Below are 17,195 nucleotides of genomic sequence, written 5' to 3'. Positions count from 1 at the left end.
GCCGGCCCCGCACTGCCTGCGGGCGAACCAGGTAGGGTAAGCCGGGCCGCCTCTGCCCCCGGGGTCGGGGGTAGAAGGGGGGGCCGTCAGCAGGTTCTGTCATTTTCTTCACAAGGGAATTAGTGATGCAGCCCTGGTCTCCAGCTCTGAAGGGCTTCCCCTACTCGTCAAGAGGTAAAGTAAACATTTCAATCACAGCCAAGGAGTTTTTTTGCGTTGAATGGGCTCTGTCTGCTTGGTGTATCATGAATGGGTGCGGTTTCTGTCTTTATAATGTCTTTAGTGGGCTGTCTGTGATGTGCCTCAGTTTAGTTTCGAGCTCATAGAAGGAAGTATGTTTTTTCTCTACTTTGTGGAAAAGGTCTTGTTTTATTATCTCCCCAACATTGGTCACCGTGTCAAACAGTATAAGATCCAATACAGGTGAAATTGAGAAACGTGGCAAATCCTAAAACAACGGCTATTGCAAGAAGGAAGAGTATTTTCTAGTATCAATTCTGTAGGCTAACGGGGGGATTAGTTACAAATGGCTAGGAGAAAACCTTTGGTTTCAGAAGTGTAACCCTGTGCCAATGTTTTTCAAACCCTGCACTTAAAATGCATTTTATTTTTAAGTTGATTATACGTAACAAAACTTTTTAAAAAGCACAATTACGTTCTGGAATGTGGAAGACCACCTTCAGGTTAAATAAATTGCTATCCACACTTCCAGAAGTTAGAGAAGCTATTATGAATTAAGGGCTAATGATCTGTTACAGTGAAAGGATACAGATGAAAAGCAGGAAAGATGGCACAATAGGATAAAGTCACAGAGGGACCACATTGCCAGTTTCCTGTGCCCTGTCACTTAGGCCTCACAGCATCCGTGGGTGACAATATGAAGTGTACTGCTAAGGGGGGACCTCACACAAGACCTGGTATTATACAGGCTTTTTTTAGTATGTCACGCACAAGGGACACCTGTGTGGCTGAACTTACGCTCTAGCTTCTCTGAATGTCAAACAGCTACAGAGACCCTAAGGCTCCCCTACCCACTGGCATGTCAGATTATTAGTATAAATTAGCTAGCATGGCACAAGGCCCCGGGTAAACACACTCTTATTAGTCCAAATGTTTCAAGGGCTTAGAAGTTATCTCCCAAGAGTCGGGCCACTCTGCCAAACGTTTCTTTCAAATGAATACACATTGGACAACACAGGCCTGTGATGTAATCCTTTATACAGGTCAAATAAAAATACTCAAAACTCGGACCCTTGTTTTAGCACATGTCGGTACTTATCTATGTCCTCAACCTTATTTATGGGCATCTGTATAAGGGAAATAGTAGAAAGGAGCGCTACTGCATGTGTTCCCCAGTCCACATTGGATGACCTTGAAACTGTGCCCCATAGGGGTTAACAGAAGCTGATGACTAACAACTTCTTGAGCTAGAATTATTAAAAAAAGGGAATATCATGTCAAAACCCCTCGCTTGTGAACTGCCTTAATTGGTTAAGCTCACTTGGGTGGGGTTTTTTTTCTCCTACTTGCATGTGCTCCAACTTCCTCCCTAGTTGGGCCATGTAGGTTTTCTCTTCTCTAGTTGTGGAGTGGGCTCAGTTTGTGGCATGTAAGTCTTAGTTGCCCCACTGCATGTGGGATCGTAGTTCCCTGACCAGGGATTGTATCACCCTCGTCCCTTATATTGGAAGGTGGATTCTTTACCACTGGACCACCAGGGAAGTCCCACACTGTAGAAAACATCTCTGACAGGGTGGGGACACTGTAGGGAAGGGAGCCTCAGTTGTTTTTTTAGGAAATTGGAGTCAGCTCTTATCCAGCTATGTGTGAAGAACAGAAGCCTGTAATGCAGATACAGCTGTACACACTACTGCCTCACCTTTTCTCTGATTGCCCTTCCCCCCACCTAAGACTACCCTGCCTCTTTGTCCCCTACAGCACCTCACCTCCAGGAAGGTGGCTGTGAGACTTTTTTGTCTCCTGGCTTGTGCTGCCTTGTGAGTGAAATTCCTCTCTGGCAAGCTTTGACGTCCCACTGTTTGGCTTCTTGCACCGCTGGTTTGGTAAAATAACCTCCTGTTCACAGTGTGAAACTCCCCACAGTTGGAGTATTCATACCAGGGAAATTGGCAAACACAATAATTGGGGGGGGGGTGTTGGGTTTTTTTTTAAGTAGGTGTTTAGACTTACAGTAATGGAGACTATGTTAATAAGGACTACATGTGGGGCACTAAACATTTATTCCATCCAGCAAAGTCACTGAGAAAAAACAAGTTGCAACACATTTCTTTTTATTCTCTCCACAGTTACTAATAAAAAGACATTTTAATCAAAGAAGACAATACACCTGGCAAAGAACACAGGAATGTTCAACATCATGAATCACTAGAGAAATGCATCAGACCACAGTGAGGTATGTATCCACACTTTTAAAACAGCTAATATTCAGGGGCTTCTGTAGTGATGCAATGGTTGAGAGTCTGTCTGCCGATGCGGGGACACGGGTTCGTGCCCCGGTCCGGGAAGATCCCACATGCTGCAGAGTGGCTGGGCCCGTGAGCCATGGCAGCTGAGCCTGCACGTCCAGAGCCTGTGCTCTGCAACGGGAGAGGCCACAACAGTGAGAGGCCCGTGTACCGCAAAAAAAGTAATATTCAAAACAGTAACCATACCAACCCACTACTGGTGCGGAACACAGGGGATGGAAGGTTCCCAATGCAAAAAGGATACAACCGTATTCATTCGTTTTGAAATATGAAACCAGGGGTGTAAGACTCTGTACTTCCACTGCAGGGGCCACAGGTTCAATCCCTGGTTGGGGTAGATGCCCCATGGTGTGTGATGTGGCAAAAAAAAAAAAAATTAGAATATGAAACATAAAGACCCCAATGATATTAAAAGTCTAGAAAACACTAACTGAATGGGAAAAAAGGAAATCAATAGTAGTTGCCTGGGAGTTGTGAGGGGGTGTTCAAAGGTGGGTGTGGCAGTGATGGTGGATGTTTGTAATTATGACAATTATGACACTGGTTCTGGGGGTTTATATGTATCAAAATTTAATCAAGCTGCACATTTTATAAGGTATGTTCAAATTCAATACATGCCCATATACAGCTCAATTAAATTTTGGCTCCACATAAAAATCTGAATTTGGGGTGTGTGTGTGTGCCATGTGCCTTGCAGGAGCCAAGGATCCCCCTGGAATCTTACTCTGAATCTCCTTTTCAGTAGAACTCTGGCAAACCACAACCCCATCCTTGACTCCTTGTCTCATGGGAGGGATTCTGTAGTAGTAGCGATGAAGACTGGTGAGCAATGAAAGGTTTTTTTAATTTTATTTTTCGTTGTGTTGTTGCTGTGCCTGGGCTTTCTCTAGCTGTGGTGAGCAGAGGCTACTCTTTGTTGTGGTGTGGGGGATTCTCATTGCAGTGGTCTCTCTTGTTGCAGAGCACAGGCTCTGGAAGTTGTGGCACACAGGCCTAGTTGCTATGAGGCATGTGGGATCTTCCCAGGCCAGGGCTTGAACCCCTGTCCCCTGCAGCAGGTGGATTCTTAACCACCGTGCCACCAGGGGAATCCCTGAAAAGTGTTTCCACTTAAGTTATCCAAGAACTCTGCCTGGGTCCTAAAAATCACATGCCTGTACTACACGATTTCCACACTCATTCCCCATTGTTTTCACTGTGCATCAAATGGCCTTGAGATAAACTATTTGCAGATGCTGAGGGAATCCTAAAACCTTTACGTTACTCAGTCTGACACTGACTGAGGCTCAGGAGGTTTCTGCAAAAACCTTTATGCAAAACAGCCACAGTGGTGGGAACATACATGAATGCAATTTTATATTTTATTCCTTCTTCTTTGGTAGTCTCTCCCTATAATTCCCTGTTTTAGTCCCACAGAGAGCCCTGCACTCTACCCCAGAAGGCCTTGGACAACGATGCAAAATGGGCCAGAACTGGAGTGAAAACTCTTCTCTGCCATGATACTACCCCCAGTGAGGTATACTAAGTTTGGAACACCCACAAAACCTGTTCCTGTGTCCTGTCCTAGCCAGTTGATGGAAGAGAATGACAAAACCCACGTGCTCACGGAATCCATGCTTTTCTACAGGGGATACGAGAGCACAAAAGGCTACCTACCCTGATCACACTTAGATGACTGAGTCCCAGTATGGGGATCTGCCACTTGGAAAAGGTAAGAAACTCACAGTGACAGTAAGTCAGAAAGTAGAGCATAGCTCCTGAAAAGCTTCCTACAAACCTCGTACTCACGGGCAATCTGCACACTAGGGTTGTTCAGTTGTATGGCATTCAACTTCCATTGATGAGTCCCTCACAAAGCCTATTCAGTATGATGTATTAACTAAGGAGACAGCTCATGTGCTACTCTCCTCATCTCATTTCAAGGCCTTTCTCCAGTATGAACTCTGGTGATAGATGAGGTTATAGACCTTTGGCTGAAAGCTTTCTTACATTTGCTGCACTCATGGTCTTTTTCTGTGGCGTGACCTGTTTGGTGTTCAGTAAGCTGGGTGTTTTGGCTGAAGAATTCTCCATATTTAGTGCATGCATGTGTTTTTTTCCTCCAGTGTGACTGTCTTCTTAAGGCCTCTCTCCTGTGTGGACTCTCTCATGCTCTGCAAGCCTATACATCCAGGGGTAGGCTTTCCCACACTCATAGCACTTATAGAGACTTTTACCATTGTGAAACACTGCTGTGCAGTCAGCATCCTTTTGTGGAGTGACCTGGTGCTGGAGAAGGCTAGAGCTACCAGGGAAATCCATCCCAGCCTCCTGGCATGTGAAGGAGTTCTTGGCTGCATGGACTATGTGGCTCCTCATAAAGGCCTTACCCCTGTCTCTTCTAAAGAGTTTCCTTCCTCTGTGCTGGTGAAATTTCACACCTGACACACACAGTTTCTGGCCAGGAATTGTTCCCAGGTCTTCACCTAGAGGCAAACTTACTGTTTAAGGCCAGGCTACACATCTTCCAGGGACAGGACTTTGGATGGACAGGTCTCTGAAGTATTTATTCATGGCACTTCTACAGAAACATTCTGCTCAGAAATTATCTCCGTGTGCTCTGCTCCATGCCAACAAACTGAAAGCAGAGAAATGACACAATGTTGGGGGGAGTGCACACAGAAATGAGGTACACAGTCACTGGCTTTGGCACCAAAACACTGTGGGGCACAGGACATGATCCTGATATAATTTGAACCCCTGATGCCAAATCAATGGGGCCAAGCCCACTTTGAACCCCTCATGCTGGGGCTTGGAGTCATGTCCACTCTGTCATGTCCCAGGGTTCACCTCCCAGCTCCAGTTGGACAACAACATGGAACCTAGAAAATGCAAGTCCTAAGGGAAAGACAGGACAGGTGAACAGTCAGTACTAGCCCAGGAGAACAACCAATCCCCCAAAAAACCTGAGGAAAGAAAAACAGTGTCACAAAAAGAACCAGTGTCCCTGCTGGATCCCAACAATTCCTGGTACAGTCAGGGCCCAGGAAATATCAGCTGGAAGGGGGCAGAACCTAGCGCACAGAGGTGTGTGGGTCTACAGAGTCAACTTAGCAGGGAGTGGCTGAGACTGATGGAACCCACTGAACTAATTCCAAGTCTTATGACCCAGAAAAACTTCACTGAAAAAACTTCAGAGCTGCTGGTACTGGGGATACTTCTGAAAGGAGGTCGTACTCATTCAGCCTTGGCACCAACAACACAGATGAGAGGGAAGCAGTAATAGAGATGTGCCCACTGTCTAGGAGTCTGTGAAAAAACAGACTTGCCTTTGGAAAAGGGAAAGGCAGAGACCTGCCCAGGATGCTGGGATAGGTGGGAGGGCCTTACCCAATGATGCAACAAGTGCAAAGGGCTCCAGGATCACATCACGGCACAGGAATCTCTGGGCCTCATCAAGAAGCTTCCATTCCTCCTGGGAAAAGTACCCAGCCACGTCCTCAAAGGTCACAGGGCCCTGTGATGATGGGACAGATTTGTACATAAGCAGCCTCTCTCCCCAGGACCCCATAAGTACTTCTAAACCCAGCCCATACTCTGGGTTCATCATCCACCCCAGCTCCGTGACTTAGAGGGCAGTGGGCCCAATAACTCTTCATGCTTCCTTTATCAGTATGTACGACCCTGAGCAACAACAGGCAGGTGGACAGAGAGATACCATGTAATCTGTGAGCCTGGTATGCAGGGCCCTTTCCCTTTCCTCCAAGACAACAGCCTGAGTGTACTCACTATCATGTCTCCCAGATACAAGCAAACTTAGCCCCATCCTTCTCTCTTATACTTCTAGTACTAGGGCCTGGGGCAATTACTTCACACACTTTCCTCACATGCATATTACTCACTGAACCTCCTCATACATTACATGTCTACCATCATTCTCAGAACAGAAACCTCGTGCTACCATTCTAATTCTGCCCCCCTTGCTCTCTGTCCTTATCAGTTGTTAACAGACCTACATGTCCTAGAGCACTCCCATCACAATCACATCCTCAAGCATTTGTATATACTAGCCCCATTACTAAGACAACCTTTCATGTCTCAGTCCGCTGGCTGCCAAAAATGGGAATCTGTCCATAAAACCTAGGATCTACAGACACCAAGTCCACGAAGACACCTGACACCAGTGCAGGGGCCATAAATGGTTCTGCTGAGCGAACCATTTAATATTTCAGGCAAAGACAAATACTCAAGAGAAAAATAAAGCATGTAAAAGAGAGCAGAAAATGTTATAGAGTTGTGCCATAAGGTCATGTGGATACCTTGAGAAAAGGCTGTCCAGAAGTGGGACAAAAAAGTGCAAAGCCTCTCTATCAGAGTCATGTCTGGTGTGTATGAGCAGCATCCACAAGGCTAGTGTGACTGGAGCCCATTGAGCCAGAAGAATAAGGGATTGTGTTGGAGAGGAAATGGTTCTTTTCAAATTTTACTTTGGTTATATTAAAAATTATTACTTTATAAAAATCTCCACCTTACATAATCCATAGATTAAATTCTGATTTGGAATTATGCTAACATTACATAATAGGATGCAAGAATATATACTTTTTATACTTATCCACCATATTCTTTGATATATCCATTTTTTTCCCCCATACCTGTTCAGAGAGACTATCTGTAATTTCCTACTAGATTTCTTCTCCAGGGGTAGAGATCATGAACCACAATTTACTGAATTCACACTGAATATGACTCTCTGGAAAAGGGATTCTTGCCAGAATCAAAGTGCTTGGCCTCCAGCACTTGGGGATAACTGGGCATCATTGCTGACTCTTTAAACTTAAGAGAACTGCAACAAGCTATAGGACTTGACCTCTAGTCCATCTGCATTGTAGAAACACAGAAATACCTTATTGAGTTCTTAACATCTTGCATTATCACTTTTTACACTTACAATGTCACTTACAATGACAAAAAGTGATAATGACAAAGCATTATCACTTTTTACACTTACAATGATTCATTTTATCACCCTTAAAACAAGTATTTTAACAAGATAGCTTAATCATTTATGATTTTCCACTAAAATAAGTATTATTCAGGAACTTCCCTGGTGGTCCAGTGATTAAAAATCTGCCTTCCAATGCAGGGGATGCAGGTTGGATCCCACATACTGTGGTGGGGCAACTAAGCCCATGTGCTTCAACGAAAGATCCTGTGTGCTGCAACTAAGACCTGACACAGCCAAAAATAAATAAAACAATACATAAGCATTATTTGAAGAGTACAATCACATTCTACCTGAAAAAGAATTCAGAGTAATGATAGTAAAGATGATTCAAAATCTCAGAAAAAGAATGGAAACAGATGGAGAAGATACAAGAAATGTTTAAAAGAAAGGTAGATTTGATGAACAATACAATACCTGAAATGAAAAATACACTGGAGGGATTCAATAGCAGGATAACTAAGGTAGAAGAACGACTAAGTGAGCTTGGATGACAGAGTGGTGGAAATAACAACATTTAATGAACCAACATTTGCATTATAAGGGTCGAAGAAGAGAAAGGGAAAGGGCCTGAGAAAATATTTGAGGAGATTACAGCCGAAAACATCCCTAACATGGGAAAGGAAACACCCGAGTCCAAGAAGTGCAGAGTCCCATACAGGATAAACCCAAGGAGAAACACACCAAAACACATATTAATCAAACTGATACAAATTAAACACAAAGGAAAAATATTAAAAGCAGCAAGGGAAAAGCAACAAATAACACACAAAGGAATGATAACCATAAGGCTATATCAGCTGATTTTTCAACAGAAACTCTGCAGGCCAAAGTGGCACAATATATATTTAAATGGTGAAAGGGAAAAAACCTACAACCAGCAATACTCTACTCAGCAAGGCTTTCATTCAGATTAGATGGAGAAATTAAAAGCTTTACAGACAAGACAAGCAAAAGCAAAGAGAATTCAGCACCACCAGACCAACTTTGCAAAAAGTGCTAAAAGAACTTCTCTAGGCAGAAAAGAAAAGGTCACAACTAGAAACAAGAAAATCACAAAAGGGAAAGCTCATCAGTAAAGGCAAACAGACAGTAAAAGAAGGAAACCAAAAAAAAAAAAAAAAAAAAAAAAGAAGGAAACCATCCACACACGAAATATGATATCAAAACAGCAACCATGAGGAGTACAAATGCAGGAAATGGGAATTGCGTTTGAAATTAAGACACCAGCACCTCAAAACAATCCTGTACATACATAGACTGCTATATAAAAACCACATAGATGCAGGGGACACGGGTTCAAGTCCTGGTCGGGTAAGATCGCACATGCCATGGAGCAAGTAAGCCTGTGTGCCACAACTACCGAGTGTGCACTCTAGAGCCCCCAAGCCACAATTACTGAGCTCACGTGCCTAGAGCCAATGCTCTGCAATGAGAAGCCATGTAAATGAAAAGCCTGCACACTGCAATGAAGAGTAGCTCCCAATTGCCGCAACTAGAGAAAGCCCGCACACAGCAACAAACACCCAACTCAGCCAAAAAGAAAAAAAACATACAGGCAGACTGCAAACCAAAAAATTACAATAGGTTCAAAAAAAGAAAAAAAAAAAAAACCCCAAACACAACACTAAAGATAATCATCAAACCACAAGAGATGAAATCAAAAGGAAGGGAAGACAGAACACCAGACAAAAACAAATCCAAAGTTGGGGAACTATGATCCCTCAAGCCATGGGAAGAAGAAAAAATAAAAGAAATTGCCTATATGAAATCCAAAGAAAGCTGGAGTAGCAATACTCATATCACACAAAATAGACTTTATGGTACAAGAGACAAAGAAGTACTGCAGAATGATCAAGGGATCAATCTATAATGAAAAAAACGCTAACAGCCATAAGAAGAGAAACTGACAGCAACACAATGATGGGGGGACTTTAACACCCCACTTACACCAATGGACAGATCATCCAGAGAATCAATATGGAAAAACAAGCCTTAAATGACACATTAGACAAGATGGCATTAATTGATATTTAAACCACATTGCATCCAAAAGCAACTGAATACACATTCTTTTCAAGTATACCTAGAACATTCTCCAGGATAGAACACATCCTGGGCCACAAAGAAAACCTTGGCAAATTTACATGAAATCATATCAAGCACCTTGTCCATATGAGATTAGAAATAAATTACACAACGAACTATTAAAAAAAAACCCCACACATGGAGGCTGAACATGTTACTAAAAAACAATGGATCACTGAATACATGAAAGAAAATCAAAAACTACCTAGAGGGTTTCCCTGGTGGCACAGTGGTTGAGAGTCCACCTGCCGATGCAGGGGACACAGTTTTGTGCCCCGGTATGGGAAGATCCCACATGATGCGGAGCAGCTGGGCCTGTGAGCCATGGCCCCTGAGCCTGCACGTCCAGAGCCTGTGCTGTGCAACGGGAGAGGCCACAACAGTGAGAGGCCTGCGTACCACAAAAAAAAAAAAAAAAAAAAAAAAAAAAAAAACTACCTAGAGACAAAGGATGATGAAAACACACTGATCCAAAACTATGGGATGTAGCAAAAACAGTTCTAAGAGCGAAGTTTATAACAATACAATGTTTCCTCAGGAAACAAGAAAAATCTTCAATAAATAACCTAATCTTACTTACACCTAAAGCAAATAATAGCAAAGATCAATGAAACTAAAAGCTGTTTTTTTGAAAACATAAACCTTGCCAGAGTCATCAAGAACAACAGGTGAGGGCTCAAATCAATAAAAACGGACACCACAAAAATACAAAGGCTCCTAAGAGACTACTGCAAGCAACTATATACAATAAAATGGACATCCTAGAAGAAATAGGCAAATTCCTAGAAAGATACAACCTACCAAGACTGAGCCAGGAAGAAAAAGAAAATATGAACAAACCACTGACCAGTACTGAAATTAAAACTGATTTAGAAAAAAACTTCCAACAAACAGAAAGGCCAGGACCAGATGGCCTCATAGAAGAACTTATCAAACATTTAAAAAGAAAACACCTATAAAAAACTGCAGAAGAGGAGACACTCCCAAGCTCATTCTGTGAGGTCATCACCACCCTGATATCAAAACCAAACATACCACCCACACACAAGAAAATTACAGGCCAATATCACTGATGAACATACATGCAAAAACTCCTCAATAAAATACTAGCAAACTGACTACAACACATTAAAAGTATCATACACCATGATCAAGTAGGATTTACCCAGGGATGCAAGGATTCTTCAATATATGCAAATCAATCAATGTATACACCGTATTAACAAATTAAAGAATAAAACCCATATGATCATCTCAATAGATGCAGAAAAAGCTTTTGACAAATTTCAAAACTCATTTACGATAAAAACTCTCCAGAAAGTTGGCATGAGGGAACCTACCTCAACATAATAAAGGCCATATACAACAAACCCACAGCTAACATCATTCTCAACGGTGAAACACTGAAAGCATTTCCTCAAAGATCAGGTACAAGACAAGGATGTCCACTCCTGCCAATAGTTTCAGAAGTTCTAGCCACAGCAATCAGAGAACAAAAAGAAAAGAAATGCAAATTGGAAGTAGTAAAACTATCACTGTTTGCAGATGACATGATACTACTCAGAGAAAATCCTAAAGATGCTATCAGAAAACTACTATGCTCATCAGTGAATTTGGTAAACCTGCAGAATACAAAATGAATGCACAAAAATCTCTTGCATTCCTATACACTAACAATGAAAGATCAGAAAGAGAAATTAAGGAAACAATCCCATTCACCACTGCAAAAAAAAGAATAAACTACCTAGGAATAAACCTACCTAAGGGGCTTCCCTGGTGGCACAGTGGTTAAGAATCCACCTGCCAATGCAGGGGATGTGGGTTCGAGCCTTTGTCCGAGAAGATCCCACATGCCGCAGAACAGCTGAGCCCCCATACCATAACTACTGAAGCCTGCATGCCTAGAGCCTGTGCTCTGCAACAAGAAAAAAACGCCACTGCAACAAGAAGCCTACGCACCACCACGAGGAAGTAGCCCCTGCTCGGCACGACTAGAGAAAGCCTGCGTGGAGCAACAAAGACCTAATACAGCCCAAGATAAATACATAAATAAATTTATTAAAATAATAATAAAAATAAACGTACCTAAGGAGGCCAAAGACCTGTACTCAGAAAACTGTAAGATGCTGATGAAAGCAATCAAACATGACATAAACAGAGAGATAGACCATGTTCTTGGATTGGAAGAATCTATATTGTGAAAATGACTACACTACCCAAAGCAGTCTACAGATTCAGTGTAGTCCCTAACAAATTACCAATGGCATTTTTCACAGAACTAGAACAAATAATTTTACCATTTGTATGGAAACAGAAAGACCTCGAATAGCCAAAGCAAGCCTGAGAAAGAAAAACGGAGCTGGAAGAATCAGGCTCCCTGACTCCAGACTATACTACAAAGTTAGAGTAACCAAAAGTTTGGCACTGGCACAAAAACAGAAATACAGATTGATGGAACAGGATAGATAGAAAGTCAAGAGATAAACCCACACACCTATGGTCACCTAATCTATGACCAAGGAGGCAAGAATGTAAAATGGAGAAAGGACAGTGTCTTCAATAAGTGGTGTTAGGAAAACTAGACAGCTACATGTAAAAGAATGAAATGAGAACACCCACTAACACCATACACAAAAATAAAGTCAAAATTGATTAAAGACCTAAGTGAAGGCCAGACACTATAAAACTCTTAGAGGAAAACATAGGCAGAACACTTACAACATAAAGCGCAGCAAGATCTTTTTTGACCCACCTCCTAGAGTAATGAGAATAAAAACAAAAACAAATGGAACCTAATTAACCTTACGAGGTTGTGCACAGCAAAGGAAACCATAAAAAAGACGAAAAGACAACCCACAAAATGGGAGAAAATATTTGCAAACGAAGCAACTGACAAGGGATTAATTTCCAAAATAATCAAACAGTTCATGCAGATCAGTATCGAAAAAAACACAAACAATCCAATCAATAAATTGGCAGAAGACCTAAATAGACATTTCTCCAAAGACATTCAGATGGGCAAATGCACATGAAAAGATGCTCAACATCACTACTATTAGAGAAATGTAAATAAAAACTACAGTGGGAACCACCTCACACTGGTCAGAATGACCATCATCAAAAAGTCTACAAATAATAAATGCTGGAGAGGATGTGGAAAAATGGGAACCCTCCTACACTGCTGGTGGGAATGTAAATTGGTACAGCTGCTATGGAGAACAGTATAGAGGTTCCTTAAAAAACTAAATATAGAAGTACCATATAATCCAGCAATCCAACTCCTGTGCATATATCCATAGAAAACCACAATCTGAAAAGATACAAGCAGCACAATGTTTACTGCAGCACTATTTACAACAGCCAAGACATGGAAGCAACTTAAGTGTCCACCAATGGAGGAGTGGATAAAGATGTGGTACATATACACACTGGATAAAAAAACCATAAAAAAGAACAAAATAATGCCATCGGTAGCAACACGGATGGACCTAGAGACTGTCATACTGAGTGAAGTAAGTCAAACAGAAAAAGACATGATGATATTGCTAAAAAACAAAAAATAATAGAAACAAACTTATTTACAAAGCAGAAACAGAGCGACAGGTGTAGAAACAAACTTCTTGTTACCGGGGGAAAGCGGGGAGGGGGGGATAATTTGGGAGACTGGGATTGATATATACACACTACTATATATAAAACAGATAACTAATTAGGACTTACTTTATAGCACAGGGAACTCTACTCAGTACCCTGTAATGACCTATATGGGAGAAGACTCTAGAAAAGAATGAATATATGTATATTTATAAGCGATTTACTTTGCTGTACACTTGAAACTAACACAACATTGTAAATCAACTATACTCCAATAAAAATTATTTAAAAAACCCCAAAACCCTCTAAGTGTGTGTATGCTGTAAAACTGAGTTTATGTAATGTATAATAAGTCTGTATCAAAATCTAACAATGGGGTAGTTGAAAAATATGTATAATTTCATTCAAAGAACTAAGTTAAAATTAGTAAGAACAAAATTAAAAACTGGAAATGTTCATTTAAATAAATAATTTTAACATATATGCTAGATAAATGCATATGTACACAAGAACAGATGGCAGGTATGGCTATAAATACAGAAAGTAGACCAAAAAAAAAAAAAAGAAGAAGAAAAAAGAAACATGTAAACAAAGAAGAGCCTTCAACAGGGGAACTTATAAAGACATTTTACTCATATACTCATATCTACAGAATACAGCACAAGAAAGGAAAATGAATGTGTTAGGGAACTGAAACCGCCCACCTTGGCCAGGCACAATGATAACCACTTGCCTGAATTGTCTCACAACAGGAAGTTCTGATAAAGAGGTGCTGCCTCTGAAAGCTAACTGGGAGAATTTGGGAGGGTCTGAAAGGAGGAGGGAAGAGATGATATGTCCTGCCTACCTCCCAGAATCCCCCTCACGCTGGAATCCACCTTGGCTGAGAGGTGAGTGCACCACCAGGAAGGACCCTGAGTCAGAACAACTGGCCATAGACAACCCGGAAACTAACCCTATTACCATAAAAGCTGAGATTGCGAGCATCATGGCAGAGCAATTCTCCTGGGTTCCCTACTGTGTTGCTCTTCGCCTAGGCACCCCTTTCCAATAAAGTCTCTTGCTTTGTCAGCATGTGTGTCTCCTTGGACAATTAATTTACGAGTGTTACACAAGTGCCCACTCTCAGACCCTGCAAGGGGTCCCCCTGAAACCATGCAACTCAGATTGGGACTTTACTTGATATCACACACCTGGTCTCAGGACTTAATGAACCTCAGGTTCTTGAAGTCTCCTCACAGAAAGAGTTCAGTGAGACAATGTGATAGGTAAGAATTAGATTTATTTAGCGAGGAACACACTCCACAGACAGAGTGTGGGCCATCTCAGAAGGCGTGAGGCCTCAAAATATGACGTGGTTACTTTTTATGTTCTACGTAATTTCACAGGCTGAGTGGGAGGATTATTCCAACTACTTCCCGGGAAGGGGCAGGTATTTCCAGGAATTGGGCCACCACCCACTTTTTGGCCTTTTAGAGTTAGCCTTAGAACTGGCAGGTCGCTGGTGGGTGTGTTATTTACATGCTCATGTATTACAATGGGAGTATAATGAGCCTCAAGATCCACTGGAAATCAAATCTTCCGCCATCTTGGACCTAATTGGTTCAAACCTGTTTGTTTTAGTCAAGTCCTATGGATATGTCATTCCTTTAAAGGCTGTGCCCTGCCCCTTCCCTCCTGTTTCACCTCTTTCTTCCACAAAGGGATAGCCACGAAAAACATGGGTAAAGTCACACCACATTGCGCAAAAGAAGAAAAACACATCATAAAACATATTACATTCATAAAAAACTTTTAAAACAAGCGAAACTAAACAAGACACGTCAAATAGTTTCCACATAGTTGGCAAAACTATCAAGAAAAGAAAGGAAATGCTTACTTCAAACAGCAGCCAATACATTAAGTTGCTGGGGATGGGGATAATTGTTTGGAAAAATCCCACAGGCTGCTTCTGAGGTCCTATTTATATAGCAATTTTGGCCTGAGCGGTGATATTAATCTCAGAGCTTCTTCAACCGCACATTGAAGTCCTCTGCAATTTTTTTTTCCCAGGCAGGTCATATTTCAAACTTCGGAAAGCCAAGTTTTGGGGGTACAAATGATAACTATAGGACACTAGTAAAAGAACACAGATAAAACACTGCTGAATGAGAAGAGTTGGGGGAGGGCCCGGATGACGCAGCATTTACCTGAATCAGACACATCTGCGCCGGCGCCAGCGGAGTTTGTGGGTGAAGGTGGGGCCCGGGCACTGCGGCACCAACCGCCCGACAGAGTCAGGCCGGATAGCGCCCACGCCGAGCCTCAGACGAAGCTCAGAGAAGCGGGCACGGCGCCTTCCTGGCTCCCTGACCTCTGGCCTTCACAGCGTTGCGAAGTTCCCCGCCTGTGAACACAGCCGAGTTTACAAAATAACGACCTCAGTCGACGCCGGAAAAGCCGCCCAGACTCCGTCCTCTAGAACGGAAGTGACTCTTTCCTGAGCCTTCATTGGCCCAGGGGCGCCCACGAACTGGCGTAGTTTTTTTCCGGGTAATGCAGTTCACAGGCCTCTAGAACCTGTCAAGGGGTGGTGCTCCCAGCCTACAGGAAAAGCCCCGCCTCACTGCCCGGGTTCCTGGGAAAGAGTGTCCTGGAGGCTCTGAGGACGGGGGCGGAGTTTCACGCTTCTTAAAGGAGACGAACCCAGATTTCCATGGAATGTAGTCTTCGCTGGTCCCAGAGAGACAGCCATAATATTTCAGATGTTTCCGAAACCTACAAAACCAAACGCGCACATGATACCAGGTTGTCACTATGACACAAACTTCATGCATCCATAGCTGGGGTCTATTAAACATTCTCTTATTGCTCTTCCAAAGGATGTAGCCTAAGGCTTTAGACCTCACTGTGTTAGGTCAGAGTCAAGAGAACATAGACTCCAGACAGGGAGCTATAGTGAACAAGACAGAGGAGGAATTTGGGGTGGCCATAAGCAGGTGGACCATGTGTTGCTTCTCTGGTTCCCTCATTAAAGAGTAGAGCCAGTGATGTCCCATTCAGGGACACCATTTTTGAACATGCATCTGTGAAGAAGCATGTAATGAAATACACCTGCACACAGCAATTACCTCACCTTTTCTCTAACTCTGATGGCCTTTCCCCACACCTAAGACCACACTGCCTCTTTATACCTTAAATATCTCAAGCACATCGCCTCCGGGAAGGTGGATCTGAGACTTCTTCTAGCTCCCGGCTTGGCTGCCTTGTCCCCTGCAAACATTGGCATCTCAGTGTTTGGCTTCTTGTGCCGCTGATGCAGTAAAAACTTCATATTCACTGTTTGGAATTGCCCACAGTTGGAGTATTCATACCAGGGAAATTGGCAAACACAGCAATCAAGGTTCGGTTAGTTGTTTTATACGTGTCTAGACTTAAAGTAACGGACACTATGTTAATAATGAGGACCATACGTGATGAATAACGATGTGAGCACATTTATTCCACTCAGCGAAGTCATTGAAGAAGTCAAGCTCCAACAGGTTTTTGCCTTCTCAGTTACTAATAAAAGACAGACATTTTATCAAAGAAGACATACACCTGGCAAATAAACACAAAAATGTTCAACATCATGAATCATTAGGGAAATGCAATCAGACCATAGTGAGACACCTCTACACATTTAAACAGGTAATACTGAAACACTAGCCACATCAACCAAGTACTAGGGAGGAATACAGGAAAACCGGAATGCTCCCATACTGTGAATGGCACACAAAAGGGTATAGTCATTGAATTTTGAATATGAAACCATACGTACATATAATTTATTAAACTTATCTGTCATAGACAAAAAGGATACAAACCACAAAAACCCATCCTTTAACAGATGTATGGATAAACAGTCAGTGGGTGGTATATCCAAACAGTATACTTTTCAGGAAAAAAAATGAATTATACTTATCAGCAACTTAAATGATTCTCAAAATAATTATGCATCATGAAAAACAGACAAATATAAAAGTAAACATTAAGACCCCAATGATATTAAGTGTAGAAAACAC

General features: G+C 42.2%; 1 long non-coding RNA gene across 1 annotated transcript; it reads right to left on the bottom strand.

The window, feature by feature from the left end:
- Window positions 1-2,258: 2,258 nt before the first annotated feature.
- LOC309836310 lies at window positions 2,259-15,714 on the bottom strand. Its single transcript, XR_014298137.1, has 4 exons — window positions 15,342-15,714; window positions 5,856-5,982; window positions 4,968-5,103; window positions 2,259-2,597 (listed from the first exon to the last, which is right to left on the bottom strand). It is a non-coding gene; the product is annotated as an uncharacterized lncRNA (long non-coding RNA).
- Between the last annotated feature and the right edge of the window lie 1,481 nt (window positions 15,715-17,195).

The sequence above is a fragment of the Grampus griseus genome, assembly GCF_964374135.1.
Source record: "Grampus griseus genome assembly, chromosome: 19".
NCBI lineage: Eukaryota > Metazoa > Chordata > Mammalia > Artiodactyla > Delphinidae > Grampus > Grampus griseus.
Note: the sequence above shows the minus strand (reverse complement) of the source record. Positions and strands in the feature narration are given on the sequence as shown.